We start from the raw sequence: 26774 nt of genomic DNA, 5'->3' as shown, positions 1-26774 counted from the left end.
ATCATCTGAGAAGAGCTCCTCATCAGATACCTGTGTAAGCCTGCACCCCTCTGCCAGTGCTATTACAGCTCTCCAGGCCCTCCCCTCCCTGTCCTGGGCATGTACTGCAATGTAATTTGCAGTTGCCATAATGCTCTCAATGCTTACTGAAATCATTTTCCCTTCTTTTTCATTTGCTGGTGTTTCAGGTCTGAATAGGTAAGCTGCTGGCCTTCTCCAAATGTTGCCCTCAATTCCAGGCAACCATGCTATTGCCATGTCTGTCCCATATTGGAAGAGGTCTCTGTCAACTGGCTCAGCCCGGGCCACTTTTTGGCCGCAGTAAGCCTACAATATTTGTCATGCTGTGAGCATGTTTATGCCTGGTGTGGAGCAAATTATGCCCTTCTCTGTGAAGGAGATGGTCATATTCAGTCTGCTCATTATATCCCTTCCAAGTATGTTTACTGGTGACTGCTTTGAGTACAGAAGTGGAAGATACATGTCGTGATCTCCTATAGATAAGGAGATGTTATCAGTAAAGGGAACCAACCCTCGAGCCCCAGAGAATCCTTGAGTGTGCATAGCTTCGCCTGACAATTTAAACTTCCCCTCCCTTATGCAAGACCTAGTGGCCCCGGTGTCAACTTGGAAGGAACATTTTTTGTCACCTATCGCCACCTGTATGCATGGTTCCTCTGCAGTGTTAAGTGTTACTGATAGGATGGGACACATCAAAGTCATCTGTGGGCTGTCCTATTGTGGGTATAGTGACTGACCGCCTCCTGTGTAAGGGTTGTGACCAAATATTGTCACCTTCCCCAGCTGTGTCTGTTGTAGGGGTGTATCAGTTGTTGATACTGCATTGTCCTGTATCTCTGTAAACTGCTGTACCGTTTGCACTTGGTGCTGTTGTGTTGCTATCGCTTGTTGCTGTGGTGGTGTGTATGTTTGTATCTGTTGCTGCAGTGATGAGTATGTTTGCACCTGTGTCTGTGGTGGTGAGTATGTTTGCACCTGTGTCTGTGGTGGTGGTTGTTGTAGTGGCGCTTGTTGTTGTGGTAGGCATTGTTATATTCCCTGTTGTTGTTGGTAAACTTGTTGTTCCCCCATATGCTATTGTTGCCCTTGTTCCCCCCAGGCTGCCTGGTTAGGCCTCATCCTGCAAGTGTGTGACATGTGTCCCACCATCCGACAAGTCCAACATGTTGGTGGTTCTCTGGCCTGCCATGGGAAACCCCCTGTGTTGTCTTGGTATCCTTGCTGTCCGTTTTGGAAATAGCCCCTGAACCCTCCTTGTTGTTGTGCCTGTTGGCCATAGCCCCTCCCTCTTGTCATACCACAGCTCCCCCTGTAGTTGTTACAGTATCCATTTCCCATTTGCATGTATCCTCCTCCTGTGTATGCCGTGTATGGTGGGGGCGGGGGCATCTGCTGTGTTATTACTTGTGCTGGCTGTCGTAGTACCTGTTGTTGTGTTGTGTCTTGTGCAACCGTGACCTGTGTGGGGACGGGTGTTGTTATTAGTGCTCCTTCCATGGCATATTTGGATAGCTTCTTTTGTACCAGTTTTGCCTCTTCGGCCTTCCTATCTTCCTCCTTTTGTTTCATCTTTTCCTGCCACAGCCTGCAGTGGTGTACTATAGTCAGTTGTATTTACGGCCAGGCTTTAACTTCCATACCCACTATTTTCTTCAGCTGCCTTTGTACTTGCTCCGGGAGTCGTTGTATTAGTATATGGTATAAAATTGCTAGTGTTTTATCCCATGGTTCCCGCGTTTCCAAGTGCCACTTCTCCTGAAACTCCTCGATGTAATCAACAGGATCTTCATTCTCACGCATCTTGCGTGACGTTATTGCTCCTATGTCTGCAATTTGCAAATGGCGCTACATCATGTGACGCGTCTGTGACTGTGACCCCTGGGAAGCCCGCCCTTTTCCAGATGTCATCTGCAGCATCCCCCAATATTGATATTAAGAGCCCCTTCACGTCCCCCACCGCTAGTATTTGCCCTGCAGTGTGTTTTTCCATCTCATATATCCACTTCCCTTCTTCTCCACTTAGTGATGGGAGTCTGTATTTAATATTCTCTTTATCGGTATGCTTCCAGGGGACATATTGTGGTCTGGCCCCTCCCCTTTCCAGAAGTGGCATTAAATTGTACCCCCGTGCCTGGGGGTTATGTCTGTGTGTTCATCCTCTTCCTCTGTGTCGGGTAATTCTTCAATCATATCAATATTACTGTTAATTGCTCTATCGTCCTCTTCAGTCTTCCTCCCTCTCCTGTTACCTGCTTCTCTCACTGTGGGCGTTCTTACCAGTTCTTCCTGTCTGCGTCCTGGGAGGTCCCTAAGTCTGTTGACATATGGGGTATGCGCAGGGGTTGGTGTCAGTGGGCGTGGTGCTAGAGGTCGTGTTGTTAGAGTGCGTGGCGTTTGTACCGGTGTCGGTGTTAATAGTTGTGACACTCTCCTTGCTACCTCTTTTACCTTCTCTTCACCTTTCGTATCTTCTTCCCTTCTTTCGCACAACCATGGTGACTCGATGTTGGTGCGTGTAATGTACAGTTTCTCTAAACTTTGCCCATTGCCATCTCCTCCACTTTTTCCTAAACTCTTCCTCTTCCTTCCTTTCCCATTTGGCCTGTTCCCTTTTTAATATGCTCTCTATTACTTTACCTTCTTCATATTTCCGGGCGTTTTCAGATAGTATTTTCTTTTTCCACAGTTCCATTTCCCTTTCTTTCTCTTCCTCCCTCTGTTTCATTTCTCATTGCTCCGCTCGTGACACCTTCTCTGCTATTGCCTTCATCCGCTCTGCTTCCTTCTTCCTTCCTTCCATTCGTTCCTTCATCCGCTCCTGCTTGTCCCTATTCTCCTTTCTCTCCTTCTTCCTTCCTCGTGTTTCTTGCACGAAATGTCTGATCATTGCACTTCGTGCGTCTCTTAATTCAGCCAACCTGTCCTCCAACATTTCTTCCTCTGCCTGTGACAGTTGACCTTCTCTTGTCTTACTCACCTCGGTCCCTGTCTATGTGTTACCCATTTCATCCTTTGCCATCCTCCTCACTACGTCCTCTTCTTCCCCTGTTAATGTCCCTCGGAGCTTCAGGAGCACCTGTGCTGCTACCCATTCGTCTGGTCCTATGGTTGCAATGTGTTCCCCACTTTCCTTCCCCCCTTTGTTCCTGCCTGTGTGGAATTTAAGTTCATCGTGCTCGTCACCTCCTCCCCCTCTCATAGCTATCTGTAGGGGCATATGGTGGAGGGCTGTATGCGGGGTTGGAGTACCCCTCGGCGGCTGTCAGTTGTTTTCTGGCGGCTTCTCTTAATTCCGTTACTGGGTACAACCCCCTTCTTCCTTCTTCACTACCTTTGCCAGAGGCATATCTTCTGTCCCTTCCTTCTTCACCTTCTCTTCTGATACTGTACCCGCTTCTTTCTCCTTCTTCCTCTCTTCTGCGCATAGTGCGTTGCTGCTCGCCGTGCCCATGCCCCCTCCGTTCTCCTTCTCCTCTTTGCCTCCCTTCGTTTCTTTGCTGCCTTTCTCCTCTGCTGCCGCTTCCATAGTAAACATCCCCATTGCCCCTGGCCTGGCTCCCTGAAACATCTTCCATAAATTAAACATCTCTATATGGGGAGCTAATTTCTTTCCCTTGTACGTGTTGTGTATATATGTCAATAGCGAGTTTTGTGTGTATGAGTCAAAACCGCCGTTAGCCGGCCATGGTGTCAGTATTTTGTTGTCTGTTCCTTGTGTCCAGTCGATACTGTACTTAATAATGTTCTCCTTGTATGGTGATAGTGACGTGCAAACGTGTTGGAGGGGTGTAGTTAAAGCGTTTGCCCTCACCCAGACCCTGACCCATAATATGTGGCCATGTTACAGTTTTTGTTTTCTCAATATCAACCTTCTTTACCTGGCCCGTAAACTGGGGACTTCCGACCGTCCGCTGAAAGGTAATACAATTGCAAAATATACAGTTCTTTTCCTTTATTATTTGTCCCCCTTGATGTCACCAGTATGGACCCCTACGGCTGTGGCGCACAAAGCCCCCTGCGGCTGTGTGCCCTGTGTGGCGTGCTTTTACAGTCGCCCCACCTTTCCTTCTTCTTCAAACCTCTCCCTCCCCGTTTCCAACTCCCTTGCTGAGCGTGACCAGTGTTGTCCGTGCTCGGCCACCTCTCCCCTTTTCGCCCCTCCCTTATCGAGAGCTGCCGGCGTTCCCCTTGCGCGCCCTCTCACCTCTTCTATCCCACCCTTTCCCTTTTCCTATCCCCCGGCCACTCCTTGATCAACCCGAGATGGTCACGGTGTCCTATACAAGCCCTGCGGGTGACGTCACCACCTTCTGCAATTAGTACCGGTAAGAAACCTTTATAAGATGAAAAAAGAGCGCGCGATATGTTTTAACCCTTTTGTCCCCCGTAACCCCACAGCTGTCCTCTCTCTTCAACTGGAGCAAGGTAACTCAGAATAAACTCTTATAATCGGACTGCACACGCTGCGTCGCCTCGAGTGTGATACGCCCCTCACCAGGGTAGCTTAACCAGCCAATTATCTTCCGCACTTGGAACCAAACTAGCTACCTCCTGCGGGGAAACTTCATCTACCAAACGAGTTTCAACACTCAATTAGTAGGAATCCTCATCTACTCATTGATCTATAACACCAATTCATAGGAAAGCCACACCCCTTCCCTACAGGTGCCCGCGATCTGAACAAATCAGTGCCTTTTGACAACCATACGTGGTACCTTTCGGCTCCACCAAATTCGCTCTGTGACGCGGTAGAAGACGGCCCTCGTGCCTCTCCAGCCACCGCTCACTCGTCTATCGTCACTTATTTATCAAATCTTTTGCGGCACACTGTAAACGCCTCCCTCCTCCCTTTTCACAGTTCCTCCCCCCTCCTGCACATCATTACATTGCTTGTTGGGTGTGTCATACTCACCAAGTCATCTTGAGGCGGCGCCGCCCGACTGCGTGCACCCCTCCAAAGTGGCTCGCCACCTCCCCTCGTCTGGACCACGTCTGAATACTCGCCAACCGCGGGTGGGATACTTCTCAATCGGCTCCCGAGGGCCAATATCCAGATTGCGCTGTCCGGTCTTCTCGCAGTTAAGTGATGGTCCTGTAGTCCTCAAAAAGGGGGCAACGGCAGAGGTGGCCATACTGCCGGGTTGCCTCGTTGCAAGAAGCCTTGGAATGATGCTCTCAGGGTAAGTGGACCTCAAACAGATCTCAGCAGTGCCTCCAACTTGTCGGGGTGACTCTCCCGGGGGCGGGCAGAGCCGTCCGCGGACCTCTGGGCTGGGGAGGCCCCAACTCCTCCCGCGTCCCAAAAGAGTATGAGATACACACAAGGAGCAAGGAAAGTACTGCTGTTTATTATAGTAACGGCAGCGATGGGTCTCAGCTTGTATGGATCCGGTGAGATTCTCGTTGTTAGTGGGGCTTGCAGGCCCTTTTTACAGCAGTATGACACGCTACTTGCGTCACCTGGGAAAATCATCACAAAACCCATTGCCACACCCCGAGTGGTAGGGTTAGTATGGTTATGCTATATGGAGAGAAGTTAGTGCATAAGGACAGGTCAGGTGGTACACTTAGGTTGTCCCTAACATTTGCTACAAAGAAATTGTTACAAGGAGCCCCTTAGTGATTGGCTAAAAGTAATGGCGTCAGTGATGAGTCCCCTGTATTTTGATTGGTTCTCCCGCGAGCCCCCAAGCCTGGGACTATCGCGGTTCCCAGCCCGCGGTGTACCTGACATTAGCAACAATGTGCAAATATATGTTTGTGGCAGACACTGGACAGGTCTTCTTGCGGACTAGTGAGCAGGTCTTTCCCATCGCTGTAGGTGTCCAACTTGCCACTTCATTGTTGCAACTTGTGTCCCAGACGTGGGACTCTGGTGGTTTGCTGTCTTGTAAGCTTGGCATCTTGTCAGTATGGCTTGGTCATGTGTGAGGAGACCGTAGCTGGAGCAGAATTGTGAGCATTAGATTTGTGTTTTTCAGCTCTGATGGCTTGGGACCGGCAGGTATAACCTTGGCACTGAGAGCGCGGCATGTGGGTTGCAACATCGTGGCCTTGGGTATGAGCTCTCGTTGGGGGCTCGTTCTGCATGGTCAGCTTTATGCATCTTCGTTCTGGGAGGATTTTCAGTTGCGCGGGTCCTGCCTGGGGACTCTTGCTTGCGGCCTACTTGGGCCTAGTTCCTGGGTGGCGGTACATAATCCATAGTATGGAGGTCGCGGGGTGACAGAGTGTCACAGGCAGCGTTAGATATACATGGTGGTGTCTTCATAGGGATGGGTGGCGAGAAAAGCATCAGCAAGCATGTACACAAGCTCTTCAGGCATCTTGCGTTTCTGCGAATGCTGTAGAAGGCCTGTGTGAAAAATAACAACGATGCATGTCAGTGGGTGTGTCAGTCACCTACGTCATAGCCCTGAGTATGTTCTTCATGTGGGTTGGTGTGTGAGTGACCAGTGTGCATGGTGTCACGTGTGTTTTTGTGTGTTGGCTATGTCGTCATGGCATCTCTATCGATGTGAATCCTTGTGGCTGTTCTAGTCGATCTGATCCACGTCGCTGGTGTTGGTTTGAGCATGGCGTGCTAGTGGGCATACTCCTCGTATGTTTTTGAAGCAGGATACTTTGTTTCTTATCGTCTCGTCTGGTAAGTAGGTGAACTCCTCTAGTGGGGGGTGCCCGGGCCGTGATCCCCTAGGCTATGGTCTGGATGATATTGGGGGGAGGGTGTTATCCCATTCTCCCACTTCAGGTGCAAAATCAGTCTCTCTACCATTTTTTCCACAGTGTGGGATTGAATCAAAGATGCCAATCAGATGCCAATCAGATGCCAATCAGGTTGTAGAGGAGCAGCTGCATGCTGCTGCAGGAAATCTCGCCACCTACCTCCTATATGTTGGAAGTCTGATATTGTGCTGTGTTTGACACCAGCAGTTATGTCAATACTGCGGCGTATATTCGAAAGAAGGTACCCATTGAGACAACCCTATCGAATGTATCCCAGAAGAGACAATATTCTGAGGGAGGAACTGAAGGAATGTGAAAAAGAGCAAAAAGAGAAGCTAATGATGTCACAAGAGACATGTGCGACGTCCTGAGATTCTGGCTGAAGATGATGTATGGATCCTACAGAAACTAATGATGAAGTAAAGAATCGAGTGAACTCTTGAATATGAAAAAAAAAAGATTATACATGCACAAAAAGCTGCAGAGAATCAACCGATCAATAATTGTACAGATGCTGAAACGCAACGTAGACTAAGTCATCATAGAAGATGTCTATATGTAGTGAATAGAATGCAAGCGATGCCACCACTAAAATAGAAGTTGGACATCAGTATCATATATTTAAGTAAGCCAGGACACATAAAGAAGGAAGGGAGAATTGTGTTGCAGCAAGAATAAGCTGAAATCGTGGAGCTGCATGGCGAGGCTGTCTGCCCTGGTATCAGAACTGAAGCATCCAAGGTCAGCTATCTATTCTTGAAAGGAGTGAATGTGCGAAGGATGAATCATCTCTTGTGAAGGTGCAGAGAAAGAACACCAAGAGTGCCATTCATTTAAGACATTTAAAACATGCAGAATGGACCAAATCATAGTCTCCTGTCACGTGACCCAAGGATGAAAATAGAGTTGAACTTGGAGTCCTAGAGCGATAGTGAGTGCCTGCAATACCATGTATTCCCAGAGACAAGGATACTTTGCAATGCCTAGTTCAAAGACAATCTTTAGAAGTCATTGGGGGCGATGAGAGATGTTGGGCTAATTGGGTGGGGAGATAGAGTCAGGCCCACTTCCATGCACTTGGGTCTGAGCCTACATGCTGCTAAGTGAACTGAATGTTCCAGACATGGCACATGCGTTCCAACCAATTGTAGAGGTTTGTATAATGAAGGATCTTATATTAAAAACATGTACTTAATGGTTTTGAAGATGACATGTTCTAGAGGTAGACATATATTGTCCTCCTGACAGTGGGCAGCCAATCACAATCCCAGTTCCTATGTAATGTATACTTAGATGTTCCCCTTAAGCCTATCACAAGCCCTAGTAGGTTTTTCATTATTTACCGCGTAGTATGACGTTACCTCAGACATATTTTCAGTTCCTAAGGGCGTTCAACCTAGCAGCGCCTTAAGACTATACCAATGGTACATAAGGCGCTATATAAATGGAAAGTAACATAACATAACATAACATAGCATACAATATTTTTATTATAAAGTCTATGTTTTGTGAAAATATTGATGAGAGAAATTGAGCGAATGTACGTTGATGTCCGTTTTAACTCCCTGTTTTAGACAATTGTTAATAAAACAGTACTTTGACATCTTCCTGAGTCATTCGGTGAACCCATCCATTGCATGCACCAAAAAGGGCCCTAAGCTCAAGGTCATCATGATACTTTGTACACTCTACTTCAATCTAGTGAAATGGGGGGGGGGGTTATCCTCTTATTCTACTCCACCTAGACCACTAATCCTGGCTCAGAGTTTTGAAAATTCCTGAACAAGCAGTCACACGAGGGAAGTAGGGACAAAGGCCCTCATAAAAATGTTGGTAGTGCAGTGAATGAACTGTGGCCGTTCTGTTACCATCATTTTTTTTTGTTGGTAACAGAATTTCTTAATTTTTAATGTACTGCCAAAATATACATTTGAAGGTAAAGTGGGGTATTTACCCCCTAAAATCAGTGGATTTACAGTGTGGTAAACCCACTGGTGGTAAATCTGACAAAAATCCACATGGAATACTATGGATTTCCAAAAATGGAAAATTACCACCAAATACGATTGGTCTTCTGTATGGGAGGTTTTATGTGTCTTATGGTGTTTGTCCCCACCCTGGGTCCCCTCTGAGAATTCTGTCCCTGAAGGAGGCTGAAATTGCTGTTGCCCCTCTGCCCCGTGGGTTTGTTCATCAGCTGGCCTAAAGACATAAGGCTTTCATATTCGTCTTTAGAAGTTTTTAGTGCGTCTTCTACTGCCTTGCCAAAGAGTGCATCTTTTTCCACCGGCATATTGATTAAGGTGGCCTGCGTTTCTGGCCTGAAGCCTGATTAGCGAAGCCAAGCATGTCTTTTAATGATGGTGCCCTTTGCGATGATTCTACCTGCATTGTCTGCTGCGTCAAAAGTTTAACTTTAGGAGACAAGTAGATACCGCTCTAGACACCACTCTACCATCTGCTGCCACCTGGGCTAATTGGGACATAAGTGGCTCAGGTGCAGAAGAAAGTAATGCTGAAACCTTATTCCACATTTCTATTTTGGGGCGTCAGACCTGGCGGGAATGACACCTCCGCCTGCAGGACCCGAGATCAGGCGATCCGGAAACAACGGTGGTGGCGGGTTTACCGCCACCGTTATTTCCGGACCTCCTGACTCGTAATGAGGCCCTTTGTGTTCGAGCCCAAATAAACAGAAGGCAACCTTGTTTTCTAATCAGGTTTCATAACGGTAAGTTATTTTTCATAAGTTACATCTGCTTCATGTCTCTTGAGCCTAGTAAGTGAAAGCTTGTAATACTGCTTGCCTGAGAGAGAGATGCATACGTTATTCAAAAGAGAGAGAGGATGTTGTTTAAGATATTTCTCTAGACATGAAGCATTCAAATCCAATGAGCTGTTTTTGCCAACAGTACCTATTTGTGCCTATTCAAATACTAACATTTTATGTATGTATTTCATTTATAAAAAATCACAGGAAAAGCGATGCATTTTTGGCATACAAACACTTACAAAATGTAACATTGATAACAGAGCGGAGGACATGGGTCCTTTATAATGGGGGAAGAGAATGTGACTTGAAGACCAGATGTTGCACGGGAAGGTGGAAACATAAACCAGGAATGAGGACAGGGCAGAATGGCATAGGAATGGGATGGGGGTGTTAGGGAAAATTCTCCAGAATGGCTTATTTCCCTTACCTACTGAGTCCCTCAACAGCTTTACTGGATTTCTAGGATTTATTTGTTTGACCTGATAAGAGTGTGAGCCTTTTTTCCAACTCTTACATGTGCTTTGCTGTGTGTGTTTAACATATTCTTGTGTTCATAGACTGTGGAGCCTCACATACTCCATAGGCATCATCTTGTTACTGTGTCTTACACAGCACCTTCAGTGCAGTGACACAGGGTTGTCTTTTTAGACTTCCCAACTCCGACTCAATTTTCTGGGACTAACTACTGTCTCCCAGAGCATGTAAAGTTGCCATTTACTTTATTAGTCTCTTTTAAAAATCACAGACCCAGTACAAACTGTCTTACATAGAGTCCTGGAAAGGATTAATACTTATCCCTTTTTGTCTGTTTCTCTTGGAACATTGTTTCGTTCCCTTTTCATTAAGACTTGGCTGGTGGCAGTGGTAACTACCCTATTTTTCCTACCGCGGTTATCTTAAATAGCCCTGGTATTGTTTTAGGCTATCTTGGTAGCCTCGAACTTAAACCTGCTGGACCATGTACATTTTTATATGGTTCCGGCTGGGTTTATTCGCCATTTCTTTTTGTAAATGTCTTTCTCGTGTTTTACTCTGCGTGCCAAACCAGGTTTGGTTCCTTTGTTTGCCGTCCTTTTGCAGGCTTCTGCACAGAAGCCCTCCGTAGGTGCCTGAAAGTCTGAGGGGACATTATGTGAGGGAGGGATTTAGGACTCCCTGCACATGGTCTGCTTGGAGACCCATGTCGCACTCTGATCTGATTGGCTGGGGTGACCACCCTGCTGTGTGATTGACAGCCAGGCTGTGTGAATGGGGTAAAACTGCATAAAAAGCAGGTCTCTGGGGCTGGAAAGGCAGAGTCGCCACTGGATCGAGAGAACCTCAGAGAAGATTACAGAAGAGGACCTCTACCACGACTGAACCTCCCGGTGAAGCCCTACTGCGGGTCCGAATCTTCAACTTCGACGACAGGGAAGATCTGCAAGGAATAATCTCCCTTTGAGCTGGTGGGAACAACCAGTTTACCAAACTGCTCGTCAGGCCTCCCTTCTCTGGTTGAATTTGCTGTACAGAGCTACAGTTAACTGGATAGCCAGGAGGAACGGACCCTGCTTGTGTTTTAAGGAGCGCACCTTGTATTCGTTGCTTAGCTCTGCTGCTGGTTTCTTCCTGGGCAGTGCAGGACCCTCCAGTCTTCCTCCTTCTTGTCAGTCTGACATTCAATGCAGGAACCGTGAGCCTGCAGGACCTGGCAGGAACATTTGCCTCAGCTACAGCATTCTTCTTCTTTAAAGGTACTGTGCTAACCCAGTTGTTCGTTTTGTCCTGCCACGGTGAAAGAGTGTGAAATCTTTCACCAGTCCGAGGGCTTCATTTGTAAAGTAACTTTTCGTCCGACCAACTTTGTTCTGAACTCTTGGCAAAGACTTGGCAAGCTACCCTGAACTGTGTGATCCTCTGCAAAGACTTTTTGGTCCATTGACTTTGGCCATACCCCTTTAATTTGATTTCCTCACTGTAGTTCCTTTTTCTAGATTGCCCTGCTTACTTACTTGTTGGTGCTGATCAATTTCTGTCTAGCTTGGTCTTTCCCTCCCTTTTGAATTGCTGGAGTGCCATTCTGCTCACTCTTCATTTTGAGCCTAACTTGTCCAGAATCTATTGGGTGTGGTGTAGTGTATTAGTAACGTGATTTTCTACTGCTTAATAATAGTGAAATGTTTAATAACTGATGTGTAAATAAATGTATATCCTTTTACTCAGAAACCTTGAGTCAGTGTTTGTTTGAATCATAGTAATTGCTGTCCTTTGTGAAACTATTGATACTGCTCACTTTACTCTTGAGATAAGTCTGGCTACTCAGCCATATATACCACTTTACTGTGCAGTGTAGGCTTGTACCAAATGTGAATTTGTACTGTCACTTGTAGTCCTAATTGTGTGTGGTGTTCCCAAAGGGTACTGCATATAATTCTGCCCAACAGGTGGAGAAAGTGCCAAATAGAGGATGAAGGGGTGACAGAAATGTTTAGTGAAATGGGAAAGCTGAGATTTAAGCCAAGGTTTCCTAGTGTTCCAGTTTGCAAATCATCAGAAGTGATTTGCTCAGCATCACGTAATGTGTCAAGTGGGGAAGCAGCGATTTGAACTCTGGCATCCTGATTAAACAGCACCTTCTCCAAAGTTGTTATCAAAGGGCTAAACTAGAACCTTTTTGAATAAATCTTGCTTTCAAGGCACCAGGGGCCTCATTCCAAGTTTTGAGGTGCACGAACAAAGTGGTAGTAATGGTGCGCGGTGCCAAGAGGGAACAGAGCAGCAGGGGAGAGGGGGAGCGAAGGCAGAAGAAAAGAGGAAGGTCTTGAGGTGCTTCCGGACCCAGAGATGGTTCTCGTCAAGTTTTAGAGTGGCAGGAAGGCTGTTCCAGAGGGAGGCCCAGCCGAAGACAGAGATCTACCCCCTGCTCGTTTCTTTGAAAAATGACTGACGCTGAGGGAGTTGGAGGTAGAGGAGCGAAGAGCTCGAGAGGAGAGGTATTTGTGGAGGGATAGTTGAAGCTATTTTGGACCCAGGCCCAGAAAGCCTTGTGGACAATGCAGAAGGTGTTGAATTTAATCCATGCATCCACTAGGAGCCAATGGAGAGATTTCAGAGCTGGAGAGATACAATCTCAGGGCTTGAGGCCAAGGACAAGTCTTGCAGCCCTGTTCCGGATTAGTTGCAGAGGGCGGACAGTAGAGGCAGGTAGATTTAGGAAGAGGTTATTACAGTAGTCCAAACTAGGGAGAACCAGAGTCTGGGATACCATGAGCTTCTGGGGGAAGCAGAGGAAAGGCAGAGTACCTCTGAGGAGGTGCAGTAGGAAATGTGACTTTTTAGAGACCTCAGAAATGTGGGCGGAGAAGGAAAGGGTGGAGTTAAAGATGACCCCGAGGTTCTTAGCCTCGCAGGTGGGGGTAGGAGGAGGGCTAAGGGAGCCCGGCCAGAGATTGAGAGGAAAGGATGGTGAATGTGTGCCGATGAGGAGGATCTCTGTCTTGTTGGCATTCAGACAAAGATCATTGGCGGCACACCAATCTTGAATGACAGTAAGGCAATCAGAGATGGGAGAGGGAGAGGAGGTGGCAGAGGGCAGCCTGAAAATGAGTTGAGTGTCATCAGCCTAGCACTGGAAATTTGAGCAGAAAGTGGCAATGCAGTGGGCGAGAGTTGCCAGGTATTGGTTGAAAAGTCAGGGCGAGAGGTTAGGCCCCTGGGGAACACCACAGGTAGAGAGGAAGGTAGATGAAAGGAAGGACCCAAGTTGGACCTGGGAGGGTCGATCTGAGAGGAAAGAGGTCAGCCAGGCCGGAGCCTGATCAGTGATACCCAGGTTTTCACAGAGACGGTTGAGCAGGATGGTATGGTTGACCATGTCGAAGGCAGAAGAGAGATCGAGGAGGATAAGGATGGAGGAAGTTTTAGAGTCAAGGTTGGAGAGCAAATCTTCACAGATGTTCAAGAGAGCAGTTTCTTGACAGCTCTGAATCCAGACTGGTGGTCATGAAGACAGCCAACAGAATTGGAAGGAAGGTTAAGGTAAGAGATGGCCAACTTTTCCAGGAGTTTGCCCAGAAAGGGATTAATGGAAATTGGGCGATAGTTAGCTGGACAAGAAGGATCAGCTGTGGGTTTCATGAGAAGAGGATGCACAAGGGAGTGTTTCAGAGGGGAGGGGACGGATCCTGAGGCAAAGGAGTGGTCGCAAAAATCAGCAAGGGTCAGAGCGAGGGTGTCAATGTGGTCCTTGATGGTTTTAGAAGAACAGGGATGAACCTGTTTTGACAAGGCTTTCATAGATCGAACTTATCTAGCGACCTCGTCAGGGTAGAAAAGAGGAAAGGATGAGAAGGATGGTGGGGGGTGGCTAAAGGAGGGTCAGCAAGCACAGATGGAAAGGGGAGAGGAGGGGTGTGGGTGGAGAGGGTGGACAGGATGTCATGGGTTTTTTAAATGAAGTAAGAGGCAAGGGCATTGCAAAGAGCCTGGGAGGCAACAGGATGGGTTGAGACTACAGCGGAGTTGGCAAGCTCCTTGCAGACTTTAAAGAGTTTGTGTGAGTTGTTAGATGCCACAGAGACACAAGCTTGAATGTGGACTCTCTTCTTGGAGAGGGCAGAGAGTCGGTATTGCCTTTGTAGCAGGCGACAGGCCAGTTTGTTAGAGGATAAACAGGAAGTCACCCATTTCCCCTCAGCCGCCCTACACTTATGTTTAAGGCCAGAGTCATACCAGGAATTGCACTTGGCTTAGGACTACAAACGGATCCTCATGACAGGGGCAAGAGCATCAAGAGTATCAGAAATTGAAGAGTAGAGCAGAGACAGGGCTGTGTCAGGATGAGAGACAGCCAAAGTTGGAGGGGGAGAGAAAATGGCGGCAAAAGCCTCAACTGACACACGCTTCATGGGCTGGATGTCCGAGAAGGTAGGTGGCAGTGTTGGGGTAGGCTTGGCTTGGGGGAAGAGAGGAAGAGATGAGAGGAGAGGAGGGAGTGATCACTCCACGAGAGTGGAGTGGTCAGAGGGATGGAGAGGGAGAGGTCAGAGGAGATCAAGACATCGAGTGTGTGCCCTTCAGAGTGAGTCGGGCCAGAGGGGAGGATGTACAGGGAGAGGGAGTCGCAGAGGTCACGGAAGAGTACAGAGGAGGAGCAAGGAAAGCCTAAATGTATATTGAGGTCACCGAGGAGGAGGAGTTGAGTGGTAGAGGCCAGGAGGGAGGAGGAGAGGTCTGCCCACTCGGAGAGAAATTAGGTGATTTGACCAGGAGGCCGGTAGATGGTAGCCACAGTAAGAGAATGGATAGGCGAAAGAGAAAGCCTACAGACAAGGCATTAAAAAGAGGAGTAGATCTGAGTGGGAATGATAGAGGCAGGAATCCACTCAGGAAAGATCAGGTCTACCCCCCCACCAGACCGGTAGGATCTGGGTGCTGAGAGGATCTTGTAGCCATCAGGGAGGAGAGTGTCAAAGCTTGTAACAGAGCTGGCCGTGAACCATGTCTCAGTAAGACAAAGTACATCAAGGTCTAGTTATTCAAGTAGGTGGCAGATGTCAGAGTTGTGTTTGACAGCAGAGCGAGAGTTGAGAGTGGCAATATGAAGAAGGTTGCCAGCCTTAAAGACCTTCCGGGAAGGGGTACAGATCAGAGGTAAACCCTGAGGAGGAGAAAGAGCCCTAGAAGGTGCAGAGGAGGAGGAGGAGAGAGAGGGCAAGATAGCCAAGGGGGCAGAGAAGGGGACAGCAGGAGTTGAGAGGAAATTGATGAAGCGACGGAAGCACCTATCAAAGAGGAGGAGATTGGCCTGAGGGCCTTGAACCATGACAGTGCCATTTAGGTAGACATTAATGATGACTTTAGAGGAGTCGAAGGAAGGCATGAGAACTTCCCAGAGAGTGCTCCATTAATGGGAGAGGAGGAGATAGGGCAGAGCACAGAGACCATATGAGGAGTCCATTGATCTGGCGAATGAACAACAAAGAGTATGTCGATGAGGGTCTGTCTGGAGGAAGCATTGGAGTAGGGGTCAGCGATAGGAAGACCAGGGTTAGAGGCCAAGATATCCTTTTTGAACTTCTTCGTACCAGACTTAGTGAGAAGGGAAGGATAGTCAATGGAGAAGCAGTTGGAAAAGATAGGAGAAACAGAAAGCACCATGGGGGTGGAAGCGAGGAGATGATGGAGATACTGGGAAGGCTAAGGCAGGTAGTTGTGGGACAAAAGAGTGTGGTGAGGTCATTGGGCTGGCAAGTTACAGAGAAGCAACAGTATACAAGTAAAATACACAGAATTTCACAATGGGCAACAAGGCAAAAACAGCAAGATTTTACTTTTTAGGTCAAAGCAAAAGCAGCAAGATTTGACTTTCTAGGACAAGGCAAAAACAGCAAGATTTGACTTTTTAGAACAAAGCAAACACAGCAAGATTTGACTTTTTAGCACAAAGCAAAAACAGCAAGATTTGACTTTTTAGGACAGAGATGTTAGGAAAGGGTTTTAGGAAGCACTGCGCATCAGGATGACAACATGGGAGTAACAAGCAGAAAGAACAGTGATAGTCAAAGGCAGTAGGAGTGAGTCCATAAGGAGGGAACTAACCCATAGTTCTAGAGGAGGCAAAGTCAAGGCAGTCCGGATTTCTTAGAGGAGTGAGGTGGCGGCATCATTGTGGTTAAGGTGCAAGGAGGACCCTAATTATGTTCCGGAAGCGGACAGGGAGCAGACAGGGGCCTTAGAAGTCGGCCTTTGCTGAGAGGGCCGGCTTAAGCCTGCCGGTCCCTGATTGGATGCAAGAAAACACTCAGCAACCAATTGGACTGCAGCACAGGGAGAGGTGGTTCAGCACAGCCTGTCTACACAACAAAGAAAACCACGGTGACCATCTTGGAAGGGCCAAAAACCAGTCAAATAAGCAGGCAATAGTGGGAAAAACTTGTGATTTCAAAATAGCAAGCATTTCCAGGTATTAAAAAGCTCAAAATATGGCAGCACGATGAAAATACCAAATGAAACAGTCCTTTCCAACAATTTTATGCAATTTTCTTTTTCTGTTTCTTTTTCTTTTTCTTCGCTTTTTTCCAATTTCGTTTTTACAAGTTCAATAATTCCCCTGGAGGTGCCGTAATGCACAGAAAGTGCACCTACCTAATTAAATGGTCAGCAGACAGGCACAAACTCCACATGTGCAGGAAAACAACAGATGGCCAGGAGAGTGGGAAACAGGACCTCACTCTCAGTGAGAAGCAGATGAAAGAAACCAGTTCCAGCCAGTGGGCCTTGCTGAGAGGGCCCGCTAAAGCCTGCCAGTTCCTGATTGGCTAGAAGAAAACACTCAGCAACCAATGGGAGTGCAGCACAGGGAGAGGTGGTTCAGCACAGCGTGCCTACACAACAAAGAAAACCATGGTGGCCATCTTGGAAGAGCCAAAAGACAGTCAAATAAGCAGGCAAAAGTGGGAAAAACTTGTGCTTACAAAATAGCATGGCAGCTCCAAGTATTAAAAAGCTCACAAAATGGCAGCACGATGAAAATACCAAATAAAACAGTCCTTTCCAACAATTCTATGCACATTTCTTTTTTTTTCTTTTTCTTCTCTTTTTTCCAATTTCGATTTTTCAGGTTCAATAATTCCCCTGGAGGTGGAGTAATGTATAGAAAGTGCACCCAACTAATTGAATGGTCAGCAGCCAGGCACAAACTCCACATGTGCAGGAAAACAACAGATGGCCAGGAGAGTGGAAACTGGACCTCACTCTCAGTGAGAAGCAGATGAAATACCAAGCTGTCTGAGTTTTCTTAGCTATGTGTGTCTTGATGGAGAGGTGTTTGTCAATGTGGAACCCAAGGGACTTGGCACAGGAGTTGAGCTCGAGTGTGAAGCCCTCAGAGTTTATGGTTGATAGCCAGGTCGGTATGTCTGGGTGTTCGGTGTTGTTGGTGAGGAGTAGAATTCGGTCTTGGAAGGGTTGAGCTTAAAGTATGCACTGGATATCCATAAATGGATCAGCGAGTGGCAGGTTTTGATCCTATGGATGTCTGGATGTCCTTGAGGGAGTCGAACTTGAGGTATAACTGTGTGTCGTCTGCGTATTGGTGGATGTGGATGTTGTGCATGGCTAGGAGGACTCCCAGCGGCTCCATGTATAGATTGAAAATCACTGGGGAGATGATGGAACCCTGCGGGACTCCACATGTGACGGGTAGCATTGGTGATCTAGAGGAGTTCATCTGAACAAATTGCTGGTGGTTGGCGAGATAGGACTTGAACCAACATAGGACAAGGTTACTGATCCCCATGCACTGATGTTAGGTGTCTGTAAGCACCTGGTGTTCTACGGTGTTCAAATATATATATATATCAGGTTAATTCCCTAAAGGTACACTTGCATTAGCTCATGGCAGCCGTGAAACTCAGGATATGGAGGCAGCAGCAGCTGTCCATTCCTCCCATATAAGTATCACATTGCAGAGCACCCACCTCAAATGGTGACATTTCACATGTGGCCTTTATTGATTACTACCTTCTGCATTGTAGGTTCTGGTCAAAAAGGGGGTATCCCTACAAAATATCCCCACCAAAAATATCACGTACATATGGTCGTTTGTCTCGCCATAGGCAATATTTTTTGGGGGGATAATTTGTGGGAGCAGGCGTTTCGGAGGTGTCACCCGTACATTTTTAAATAATGCGGGTGTTGCGGGGGTGTTCCATGCAGGGTCCATGGGTCAATATCCCCACAAAAATATGGTGATATTTTTGTATCGCGATATTTTTGCAGGGATATTAACACATGGAACCAAAAAGGGTGCAGGATTATGCTGGATTTAAGGGTGCATTCGAAGAGCAGCCATATGTGAAAGCTTATGGGACATGCATAGATTCTGTTGTTTCACGGTTCACTTTTATTATCCATATAGCAGTAATGCCGGATTCGCTCTACTTCCAATTTTAGAATGGCAATGTTGTGTATGCTGTAGCGCTTTAAAACATGAATATAAATTGCTACCTGTGTATTTCTCTTCTATTTCACCACTCCACTGGAGCCAATGGAAGTGGTACAAAATAAAGACTTCAAATCAAATGTTGGGAGGATGCTCCACCCATCCCCCAGTAATGATGCCTAATTTATATGCAAGTATGGAGTATATGCAAAGTTTCTGAATCAGCGATATATTCTCATATGTAGTTGACAACGACCCTAGCAGAGTAATCAGTGTGCGTAATCAAGGAACCCTTGTTTGCATATACATGGATCACAGATACAGTGCACTTTGTAAAGCCTGGTCTGAATAAGTATGTGTAAGACTGAGATTTCAGGCTGTAAATAAGCAGCACTGCCATTCTCCAAAATTACTTAATGATGAAAAGATGAAAGGATGAGCCATCCACGCAGGGATTCAAACCTTTAATATGTAGCATGAGCATATTTTGTGCAGCAGATGCAAAAGCCTGTCTGAGATTCATTTTTGTAGTTACACTTTGAACAAATATGCAAGATATCTTGCTTATATTCCCTGTCAAAGCAGCATTAATACAACAGTATTCTGTGTTCACATTCATGGTTTACCAAAACGATAAACATAAACGAATTACAGAAGAACTGAGCCTGTACTGCTCCACAATAATAACCAGTCTAAGCTCTTTTCACTAAATAATGTCAAGACCTCGAGAAAGAGACATTTTTCTAATAATGTGATGTCAAGTGTCAGTGGTTCATGGTTACTCATGACTTGCCAGAATCCCCAGGATGATATTGCCCAAAAATCTGAGCATCATTTACATACCCAAACTGACATGCTAGTAGCTGTGTCCTCAGTGCCCAGTAAAGTCAGGCAAGTAAACTGACGGTGCAAAGCAAACCCACGTTAAATATCATATTATCACCAATGACATCAGTCTACAAAGGCTGATGTCATTCAGGTAGGTCAGATGCCACAGCAGGTTAGACATGTGTTGCTGTGATCTGTGTTTGATGTGTGGTTTGCAGGTTCAAATCCCAGCAAGGCCCACTGAGCCTTTTATCCTTCCGAGGTCGATAAATGAGTAGAAATTTCGATTGGGTAATATATGTAAATATGTCCTATGTAAAACACCTTGGATTCAAACGCTACATAAAAAACGTATTATTATATAGAAGAAAACGCTCTGATCTTGAATAAATTACTTGTAAGTGAATTTGTAAATGTATGAAAGCATCAGATATGAAAGTACAGCCTAAAGTTTTCCAAAGGACAGGAGAACTATACATAACGTGTTGGTTGAACGCAAGAACACAAAAAAGGATTGGCAAATACAATAGTTTTAGCATTTGAACTTGTGTATTACATTTTACATTTATGAGCACACATTCTGTGAACACATGGGCTCTGTATTCAGATGAATGCACCACATCATTAGAAATGGCAGAATTATTGTAGTGAAAGCACTGCTGAAATGGTTAATTGTTCTGGAAATGAAGGGACATCTATAAACGCCAACATTATCCAATCCATTTCAGAGAAGCTAATCCAGTCATGGATTTGTTAGTTTGTTTAGTGTGCATTTGTAAGGAGCTTATACAGAAAGTAAATTGTGTTTCAAAACTAACTTTGAATTTTGAGGCTTGTAGTACTGGATTACCCCCATTATAAATTCAGGACTGCAAGTGCCAGAAAGCAAAGTTAAAACCATGGCTGGACTGTCATCTCCCAAATAAAATGTCTAATATTGGCATGTAAGCGAAATCTTTATCGTTGGTTAATAAACAAATTGGATGTTATCCATTTGGCTAGGACCCCATTGCCAAGTCAGCAACCCCACAAACTGCTTTGCCACCCACCACAGAGACACAACACACTTCTGCCAGTGTGCTTCACGTGTGGCAACTCAGTATTCGCGGAGTGAAACTCCTGGCCTGGACTCTCACACAGCTCTTTTAAAACACCAGCATCTCATTCTGAGGCATCCTATATTAGTCCAGTCCTGGGCCAAAGACGGAGAAAGACAGTCTTGGCAAAAATCAGCAGGCCCACATCCTCAAGTGCCCAAAAACTGACATTGCATCTGAATGTGTCAAACAGACTCTCACTCTTTCCGCCCCACGTCCTTCAGACCTGACACCACTGACCAATTTCTCAAACAATTAATCAGAGTGGCAGGTGGAGGCTGCAGGGTGAGCGGGGTTGCAACTGAGTGAGGCGTAGGGGACTAATTGTTCCAACTCCAAGAGAACTGTGGAGGAGCAAAGCAAGATGGCTCAAGACAATGTCGCATGGACTTGAGCAGCATGAGAGAGTGGGCAGGCCGACACAAAACACAAGCATATACGGTTGATACTGTGATAAACACAAACAATAATCAATGGTTTAGTCGATGCAAGCAACATGTGTTGCCAGTGGCCATGACAAAGAAGTAGGCAGCTTCTCAACACCCCTTTCCTTCACTCTCCTCACTTCCATCCACTACATGTTGGTTTCGGCCACAGAGTGGCGGGAAAGCACCACCATAAGCTCTTAAAATAATCCAAAGCAGATCTACAGTACTATAGTCAAATGCATGGAAATGGAAGGGTACAGCGGATTGTTACAGATCAAAAGTAAAGAGTAAATAGATTAAATAAAAAACGCAATGGAGCTTACAAAATAGGATAATACATCTACAGAATGTAGCAATATGAGGTGTGAAAAGGTTGTAAAATATTGGTAGAGTGGAACAGAAATAAAGAAGTACTTGTGCTCCTTTAAGAAATTGTAAGAGACATCACATGAGGGTATAGATGTAATGCCACTAAACAAGAACATTGGAAATACAGAAAAATGTATAGTGAGTTACAGTGTAAAAGCCATTGAAGGCTGATAAAATGTATAAGACGTAGTGGGAAAGTGAAGAGTACAATTGATTTAATCTAGTTTTACTCTTTACTTTTGCACTCTACCTTGCAGAAATTGAAAATTACCAGCAGGGATGCAAGAGCAGCTAAGAATTAACATACATGTTCCCATGCATTCAGTTAACACTCAATACAAAATGATCCGACCCCTATGAATTTGCCCTAGAGAGTTACAAGAAGATTATTCCATCATTCACAAAAAAGAACATATTACCCAAAATGTAGTCTTCCAAAACAGTTTTAATATCTCCTGACAATTCAATCCTGATATGTAAAATCATTTCTGAGAAAATATATACAGCAACAAGGTAGAGTTATACACAACAGCACTTCCAAAAGTCAATTAATACTTCCAAAACATGGACATTTTATTAATAATCCATAAAAAAACGAATAGACACAGTAAAAATAGAACATTTATAAAAATAAAGCGCTAGTGACATTGAAAAAGGCTAATGAACTAAAAGCAGCAATTCATTACTGATATATTGATAACATCAGTTTAATTCAGACTAAGGATTGACTTAACATTTAGAAATGAAGTATGATCAGTAGGGATCTCAATACGTATCTAGTATATCGAATTACTAGTATTATGCCTCAATTGAGAAACACACAGTTTCTTTGTTAAAGGAGAAATTTCAAAAGAGTAACTTGTCTCTAGTTTGGCTTTCAAGCATATGTGAATACACTGTGTCGTGCTAAAAACACATGTTGGACCACATACCAGGTGAGTCATGTGTCTGCTACTTTTTAGATGAAAGGAAACGAAATCTTTAATGGATTTTCTCTGTCAAACAGGTGCAGGTGGTCCAACATGTGGTCCAACATGTGTTTTTTAGCACGATACAGTGCATTCACATATGTTTGAAAGCCAAACTAGAGACAAGTTGCTCTTTTGAAATTTCTCCTTTAACAAAGAAACTGTGTGTTTCTCAAGTGTGTCTTTCGAACTGGCTACCCACAGTAGGCAAAGCCAAAACGGTCCTTGTTGTTATATATATAGTATTATGCCTCATCATTTCTGACCCATTTTTTATCTAAATGCAAAAACAAAGATATGGTACTTGTTGCAGTCAGTGGAAACACTTCAGTTTTAGACGTGTTAAACTTGAAGCGTGAGATCCCCCAAACTCTTCAAGAAGATTGAGCAGGTTGCATGCAGACGTTTCAGGATTCAATAGGTAACCGAAGAGCTAATCTGCATAAAGAAGAACCTTTCGGTGTGGCCGAAGAAAGAGCCATATTGATATTGGCAGAGGATCCCTCGGAGGATTAAAGTGATGTGTAGAAACAGGATTTCTTAACTTGTCCGTCTGTACACTTGAAATTCATCCAAAATGACAGAGTAGACCGGTACCCAGGCTTTGGGACTCAAATGCAATGCATCAAAGCGATCAATGAAATGTGGACAAAAATCAAGTCGGTTAACGGTAAAAAGTAGATCTTTCCAACAGACGTGGTTGAAAGCGTTCTCACATTGGTACCAGCCACTGCTCATGGAGCGAAATCCTCCTTATGGTAATAAATTAATTAATCTTAAAGAATGAATCATGTTCAAAACTCAGCCATGATGACTCTTACCAAAACCAACAAGATTACAACAAATACATTCTGAAATGACCTTCTCCATTTAGCATCAACAAATTTTATCAGGCAGATTCAGGTCTGCGAGAAGGATGGCTTTTTGGTTAACATTCGATTATCATACATGTGGTGTACTGAGTTCTGGAATTCTAGTGATTTAGGAGTGGGGTTTAATCATAGAAAAAAATCTGATAACAAAAATTCAGCAAAGTATTGAATGCAAAAATGTTGTAGAATTCAATGTGAATACTTTCCAGCTAGGACAGTTGTTCGGTTTCAACGTGAGAATGTCCATATTCCATTCATTACTTACATTGCAGACTCTACACATGATGAGTCATCTGCCAACAACATGGGTGGCTCTTCCAATGTTTTGAAAGAAAACATGCGCAGCAGTAGAGTCTGGCTCTTCCCACAGTGTTTACAAAGCTGTATAAAGCTTGAAGACATGAGAATTGATATCACTATCAGATTTTATCTCTGTCTATGATCAATATAGGCAATCTTTTTTCTTCTTGCTTTTTACTCTTGATCCTAGGAGCTTGCCAGACAGACCCCATACACCCAAAAACCTATTTTGTGAAAATAATGGATCTTTCTCAACCCATCTGGTAAACATAAAAGTTTAGTTTGTGGCTCTCTTCTTCTAGATTATCATCTGATGGATCACTCATATAAAGAACGCACGGTCCTTAAGGGCTGTGGCCATCATGGTTAGAAGAAAATATTTCACTTTGTTGTGGAATAGCTAACACTCAAGCCCCTCTCTGTCGAGTTAAGGAAGTAATCTGCAACCTTTGGTTCTTCAAATGTTTTGGACAACTCACATCAGCCCTAGTCAGCATAAACAGAAGTAAGAGATCATGGGAGTTGCAGTCCCGTCCATCAAATAGTGCATGCAAAAACACAAGTGCATTGTTCATCCAAAAGTTGCAGACCCCTGCCTTAACAGCATCCAAGAATGCACAGGCATATTCTCTCGAACATATACTTACTTAAATATATAGTTTGATGTCCTGTACATCTATAGCTACGTATAATGGGCCTGATAAGGGTGAAGTATTTAATCTGCCAGATGTCTTCCCACTGACTACCGAAGACAAACCCGAATGTTTGTAAACATCGACATTAGCAGATACCATCAATCATTGCTCTATTAGCCCCCACACCCCTGCTCACAATGTAGTAAGCAAGGGTGCTTGGGACACCTCCACAGCCCCCAGCACCGAATGTGTGATTTGGTCAAACATTTGGGCCGTTTTGAATTTTCGAACGGCCGAAATCTGGACAAATCACGCATTCAGGCTTTTAGTATCGGTCATTTTGGACGTTTCCTAAAAAATGTGTATTCTGTTTAGCACTGTCTTAAATCACACATAAAAATGAATGCCAAAAACTACTACCTAATGTAAAATGCTACAGCTCTCAATGTGGGGTACAATATAGCCCATGAATGTCCAAAATAAAGAGGAAAGGGCACTATTTAGAGTGTAGCTGGCTGATGTCCATTGGGAAATGCAGGCCAGTCCAAAACACTTCCTTTTCTTACTTAAGGCCTAGTGACATGGAAAGAAAGGTGCCTAGTTAAATTCTACTGCAATGGACAAGTGCACAAGTGTAGAAAGGCATTTACTTTTCACAAATAATCTGACAGAGAAAGGGTAAATAATGGCCTATACATGGACAATACCGAAGGGATACTTAGGCCTTCGAACTCTATATTAAAGAAATGCATTACACATGGACAGATTTAAAAGAAACTGCAGCAATGCACATGGGATGAAAAGAAATAGTTGTGCATTTGGAAGCTAAAAAGGCGGAACAATGCATTTGCAATCCAGAAATAAAGTGAAGGGCACATTCATTCATCAGGAGGAAAGAGACCTAAATGTCATCATGTAAAATGACAGCATGGACAAAGAAGGGCCTATTTTGTATGGTGCAGATTTGAATAATTTTTCCTTATGTAAATATAACCTGTGTGGATAAAGTGAACTTATTTCTGTTTATACAGTATGTAAAGAGATTATACTGTATCTTTCAAACGTAAATATGCTGAATGTAATATCCTAGCCTTTCAGAATGGTACACTGCCCTTTGCCCCTCTAGGCTGAAATCCCCCTTTGAACTGTGAACTGAATAGTGCATCTGGATCCTGACCTCCCAGCCCTTTGGTTTGAAGAATGCTAGGGATGCAGTACTGGTTCCAAAGAAAGTCTTGAATATATAAAGAAAGAGATCGAATGGGTGGTGAATTGCTGATAACACAACTAACAGAAATGACCTTTAAGGCAAGGTTAGCCATAAATAGTGCATTTAACTCTGAAGAAAAAATCCTTTGAAATCCGAACTCCAGAACTGTTGTGGCTGGGCCTACCAAGAAGAATGTCTGGTTGTCAATTATTTGCTGATAACAGGTCCTGCAGAAGTGACCTTAAGATCAAGCTTCCCATAAACTGTACATTAAGCACTGTGCAAGGCTTTGAAGCCAAGCAGACAAAAATGTAAACATGGATAAACCAGATGGCTGGTCACAAGTCTTAAGAAAAAATGAAACTTACTAACACATATTGCGCCCTGCCATTGATTAAACATTGAATACAGTTTTTCCTAAATAAAAGGAGCAGTGGGTGTCCTATGGAGCCCACCCCAGGTTCAAATTAAACAGAAGAAAAAGCCCATCTGGACCCAGTAAAAATGACATTTTTGAGATGAACATAATTTAAGTTATGATTCTGCCATTTTCATACACCCGAGCAATGGGAAAGCTGGCACAGGGGTAGATCATGAAAATAAGGTTCAATTTGGAAATGGTCCCATTTTTTGCTATTTCAGCACAGCAGAACACTGCAAAAAAAGGTAGCTCCATTCAGGAAGGGCATACCCAAATAAATTTTGTATGGTCTGTTTCACCGTAAAATATAGAACCCAAATATATATATCATCATGGGGTTATTTGGAAGACCCTGGGAGTTATTACATTATGAGGTTTGTTAGAACAAAAGATTTAGAAACTCTGTATCATTTTGAAATGATGTATCTATTCTCATCCCTCAGCCTACATCATACATATCTCCCAACTTCTGGTCCTATCAGCAGTCAGTGGGCGTTTTGCTGGTAGGTGAATGGAGCAAGTGAGCCAATCCTGACCACAGAATTATGACCATGTTGCACTGTCACTAGCCCTATAGAAGGGTCTGTTTGCATCAGAACAGGGCTTATTGTGACTTTATTCCGGGCGATAGCCTGCTGCTGGACTCTTGAGAGGAACAACTAGTAGAGAGGCCTCAATCCTTGCATTGGAGACAGTGGCTGGGACAAAGAGAAGCTAGCTGGGACCCAAAACAAAGGAGCAGAAGGAGTCTGGGTGCAGGAGAAAATCTCTAACTGAAAGCCCTTGAACAGATGTGTGCTCTTCCCAGAGGAGCCCTGCTTTTTTCCATGGAGCTACTCGATTTAGCCCTTTCTATTAGTGTGTAGTTAGAGGTGAAACAGGGTAGGCCCCTTGCGCATTGCATTAAATACAAATCAGAGCAAATTTCCCATAGAAAACCACCCTCTCTGCTGAAATTGCTTTGTGTTGGGAGCAGCCAGCCTTGATCCTTTCCATTAAAATGTTGGGAGGGGGGAAGCTGTGTAGATCCTTAGCACATTTGATGAAAGTAAGTCAATGTATTCCCATATAGAAAATCACGGGTTGAGAGTTGTTAGAATTTAAAACCAAAAAAAAGCATACCTAATGTGTTAGAGCCGGTATAGCCCTTAAAAACGTGGCTAACTGTTTCAGAAATCCTTGACTTCCACATAGAAAGGGGCT

The sequence above is a fragment of the Ambystoma mexicanum genome, chromosome 2p (assembly GCF_040938575.1).
Source record: "Ambystoma mexicanum isolate Mex_15411 chromosome 2p, UKY_AmexF1_1, whole genome shotgun sequence".
Lineage (NCBI taxonomy): Eukaryota > Metazoa > Chordata > Amphibia > Caudata > Ambystomatidae > Ambystoma > Ambystoma mexicanum.
This window is presented reverse-complemented; position numbering follows the sequence as displayed.